Raw genomic sequence first — 4,864 nt, forward strand, 5'->3', positions numbered from 1 at the left:
TGAGAGCAAATGTCGCCTGCCGTGCAAAACGGAGAGGGAAGAGCCCGAACGGATGCAGCGGGTTGCTGTTGGCAGCCGGGCCAGCTTCTCCCCTGTGCTCCTCTCCCTGCCCGTCCGCTGCTTTTTATTACAGGTATTGCTGTCAAGATGGGTACCGAGGGGCGCGGTGGGCTTACAGAGGAGGAGCAGGAGTAGATCTACGTACCAAAAAAACCCCCACCAACCCAACTGGCTTGGAAAAAGGCAGGGAGGCGTTTCAGAAGTAGGGAAAACCCGGTTTTTGGGAGATGATGAAGAGCAATGGAGATGCAGGGAATGGCAGAAGTATCCTGAAAGTAAGGATGCTGGTCTGGAGGAGCCGGAGGGAGCCGGCCCCGAGGGCTGGGAGATGGGCGGCTGTAATGGCCGTAGTGCCCGCGGAGCAGGAAACTCTGGGTAGCTGCTTGTAAGCCGGGTGGAAGGGCTGCTGGTGCGGGAGAGAGAAATCCCGGTGATGGGGATACGCAGCGAGGGCTCAAGTGTCCGGATAGAAAAAAGAGAAGGATTTGGATGAATACAGTGACTGCCATAACCTTAAACATGCGAGCTCGTTTAAATAATTGATAGTAATGCTGGGCATTTAAATCTAATTTGCTTTTACTGTTCATTGTTTATTTATGTTGTTTATTTGCCTCTCCAACAGTAAAAAGCATTAGTTTCCAATCGCTTTCACTCCTTGGCTGTCAGGTACTTTCGTGATGTCATGATGTTTGGGTTGCAAATGCTGCAGGGAAGTGTTTAACTCTACAAACTGTATTAACCAACTTCTTCAAATGTCATGGAAACACTTCTCATACCAACAGGCTTTGCAGCATTTTTCCGTACATTTTTTTTTCCTAAATTCTATGAATACTCTTGGAAACCCCTCAAGGGTTTCAGCTGTAACACTTTTTTTAAATCTTGTATTTTGAAGGAAACAGCCTTTTTGGACAAGACTTAATTTCTTCAAGCTTAATAGATCAGTTATTAGAATGCTAGTTGTCGTTAGCAGCGTTTGTAATGATTGTGAAACAAAACATGAGAAGGAAGTGAGGTTACAAAGGAAACATTGTCAGATGATTTTACTGTGAACTCTTTACGTTGCTAGGATTGGAGTTCGTGGGGACTTTTTCCAACTGTGCAAATAGAAGCCAACAGCTAAATTATTCTACCTGAGATTTTTTACTTGCAGTGGGACAATCAACATGTTTTTTTCGTACAAACATATTGATTGAAATTTTGGAAGTCTGTTTGAATTATCAGTGTTAAGGAGTTGGTTCCTGCAGAATTACTATTCTGTGAAATGAAAGCAAAGATACATGAATTAAAATGGCTCTCAGCCACTGAATACTGTTATTTTCAGAGGGTGAGGCTTAGACAATGTTCATTTATTATTTTTGTGCGCTCAGTTGCATGTGTGGTACATCTGTGTAATCAGAAGCACAGAGTTAATGTCTTCTGTGGTCTGACAGCTGAAGTCAACTTGTTCATAGTCATGTCACTATAGATAGAATTAAAATAACTTTAAAGTTCAGCTACCTTCGTACTGAAAAGGTTCTTTGAACTACCATGTGGGTAGTTAAACTGTTACTAGAATTTACAGAGTGATCTTGCTCAAGTGTTATTTTAATTGAATTTCTCCAATTGTCTCTTTTTCAGGAGACCTCATGGAAGGAGAGCTTTATTCTGCTCTCAAGGAGGAAGAGGCCTCTGAATCGGTTTCCAGTACAAACTTCAGTGGTGAAATGCACTTCTATGAGCTTGTAGAAGACACAAAAGATGGGATCTGGCTGGTACAGGTATAGAAATTTGATAATTTATTTTTATATATTTACCACATCCAAAGTGTGTTTTAAAGGAGGAGTTCATGACAGTAGTTAAGTAGTAGTAAAAGTGGGTAACAGAGAAATGGTGGCAAAGATAAACTACATCAGGGAAATCAGAAGGAATAAATCTGTTAAAAACAAAAAAAAACCCAAGAAAGGCTGGAAGTGGCAGAGTTCCTATATAGACAGGAAGAAAAAAAACCTGTTAGTCTGTGGCTTGCTTTTTGAAAACCAGGTACTTTAGAACCAGAAAACAAGCAAAGCAGCACACACTTAAGTACACAGACTGTGCGAGTACTTGACCCTGGTATTGTACGAGCTTGTGTAATGTGTGAAGTAGGTGCATCAAGTATAGATGCTCCCAGCTGGCACAGGAGAGGTGCCTCTGGTGTTGCTCTTCCTTTTGGCTGCATTACATGCTCAGACCCAATTAGTTTCTGTTTATTTAAGGGGCTTAGAGCGCTGTTAAAAATCTCTGTTGCCTCTTCACAAAGGCAAGGTCTCGGTGTGCTACTTCCCAGGCTAGCAGGCTGCTGCTACAACATAATCCAGTAGCTTAAAGTTAACCTTCTCCCAAACCTTAGAGGGCTCACCGATTTTTAGTTAGTGTGTGCTTCACCAGGGCTGCGTGAGAATAAGAGAACATTTAGGAAAAGAAAGACAGACTTTTGCAAATAAGATTCTGAAACAATCTATCATCACTCTTGAGAACCTAAGTAAATTAGACCAAAATGTAAAAATGCTTTTCTGCACCAACTTCTCTATTGAGAAGAGAATTACTATTTTTTTTTAGGCATAAATTCTCTGCTAACAGCCGCATCAGGCAATCAAAATTCTCCGCCAGACAATTAATTGTTCAGTTGACAGTCTCCTGCCTGGTTTGTCTGGTCTCCTCACTTAATGTTTTCTATTTAAATAGATTATCACAAATTAATGACCTCCTGTTACTAGACCTGCACTGTCACCACATCACATCTCACCCTAAAATAGACAATGAGAAGACAGATTACCTTCACAGTCAAAACAGCATTTGTGTTTTGAAAAAGATGTATTTGGAGTTTATTGGATCTAACTTTCAGGTTTAAATCATACTGAAGGGGATTCTTCCAGCAGAGAGCGTTGAAAGGAAGTTTACACATCTCCAAGCCAGTTGACAAATACAAGCATGAATAGGCTATGAAAAACATTCCCTCCTCCCCATGCAGCTCAGAAGAGTAAAATGTGGTAGTTCTGTTTTCTGTTGCTTGCAGAATTTTAATCGCAATATATTTTCAGCTAGCTTCATAATAGCAGATCAGATAGGCTGCATTTTGGTATCTTTAGTGTGATGAATGTTGTCATCATTCTGGGAATATTTGCCCAGCTATTCAGTTGGTCACAATAGCTGTGGAAAAAAAAATAGTGGAATTTACTGAGTAATTTGCTTGCTGAATGCTATTTGTTTCTCTGTAATAAAAACCACTAGATATGTCAAATTTCTTTTTTTCAGTCTTGCCTTTTGAGTTTTCATCACTTTGAGTTTTGATTTGCTCCCTTCCTCACCATAACTCCTATCTGGGTAATTCCTGCACTGGATTCTCCATGGCCTTTCACAGGTCTTCCTGTGTTCTTTTCTTAGACCTCATCCTTCCAAAGCTGCTTTTTATCACCGCTTCCCTGTTCTAATTCTTGATTACTCTCCCTTGCCCATTCCTCTTTACCGTTAGGAGTCCTGTGGAAACTTTACAGCTAATTAATCAGCTTGATGCCTAGGCAGGGGACAGTACAAGAGTGAGGATGCCTCAGACGGGTTTCGTGACCGCAGACAAGGTCGGAGCATTTCCCTGCTCTGTTGTTGGTACTGGCAGGGAAGCAGAAAGGATCTCCAGATCCTTTTCAGGACCCTGATCCCAAATCTCTGTTTCACAGTGGCTGCTGGAAAGCAGTAGAGGAAGAGGAACAGTTCTGGTCCAGCTAGAAACAGCTCTGGCTGTTGGTTGAGTTGGGTTTGAAGACTTTACGATGATGTATGGGAGGATGGGGACTCTGAAGATACTTTTACTTTCCCATGCATGTAAATAAAATCTCTGGGGTGACACAGGCTGGTAATGTGATAGCCATCACTGCCTGCAGAGGTATTAAAGGAAAAAGAGGAAAAAATGAGTATTTCTTGATGTGTTTGACACAAATTCAGATGTGAATTTATCATTTAGAGGCAGCAAGACGAATTCCTTGAAGGAAGTCAAAGTCCATACACAAGGAAACGCTGTTTTGTGGCTTATTTCTGGAAATCCACATGCAAAGCGTCCAGGTTCAGTGGTAAATTGTTTACCAGTGTAGCTGTTCACAGGTGCCCTCTGCTCCTACGTGGAGCTTCTGTAGACCCACAGACAACAGCATGTTCTCTCTACTATTAGCTCATGATCTCATCACCTTTCTTTTTATGCCTTTCCTCTTGCTTGCCAGCTGCTGTTGTGCACTTCTTTGGCTGGCAAGGAAGATGAGTAGTAGTTTCTACAGCTGCTTCTCTTGTTGGTAGAGGAGCAGCAAGTAACGTTCTTGCTTTTCCAGACTCTGCTGTGGCGCATGCTCTATGGTTAGTCTCTGGAAGCTTGTCACATCCAACAATATCATAGTCGTTATGACTTTTTAAAAACATAAAGTGATCTACAGATAAAAATCCTCTCTGAATGAAACTAAAACTAAATTAATGTGTGTTTTTATTTTAAAAGTCCCTAATGTAACATAGTGGTAGAGAGAAGTAAGGGAAACTTTCTTCCTGGCATTGAAGCAGGAGGACAAACATTTTGATTGTGTCTGGCAGAGGTGCAAAGGGTATTACGGATATAAAATGTTGCAGTCTATTCTGCATCTCAGCTTCTTGTTCAAGCGATGTAGTCACAGAGCAACAGATGTGCCTACAGGATTTTGGTGGTAGTTAGTTTGTTCTTTGTTTTGCTTGCATGTAGGTTGAGTAATTTTCATGTTTGCCTTTTCAATTTTGCCAGGTGATCAGTTGTTCTCACTACAAGGAAATTAAG

The 4,864-nt window shown here is 41.3% G+C and overlaps 1 pseudogene; it reads left to right on the top strand.

Annotated features, from left to right (window-relative positions):
- Nucleotides 1-1,677: 1,677 nt before the first annotated feature.
- LOC104623540 lies at nt 1,678-1,817 on the top strand (annotated as a pseudogene).
- The last annotated feature ends 3,047 nt before the right edge of the window (nt 1,818-4,864 follow it).

This window comes from Phaethon lepturus, unplaced genomic scaffold (assembly GCF_000687285.1).
Source record: "Phaethon lepturus isolate BGI_N335 unplaced genomic scaffold, ASM68728v1 Scaffold58027, whole genome shotgun sequence".
Taxonomy (NCBI): domain Eukaryota; kingdom Metazoa; phylum Chordata; class Aves; order Phaethontiformes; family Phaethontidae; genus Phaethon; species Phaethon lepturus.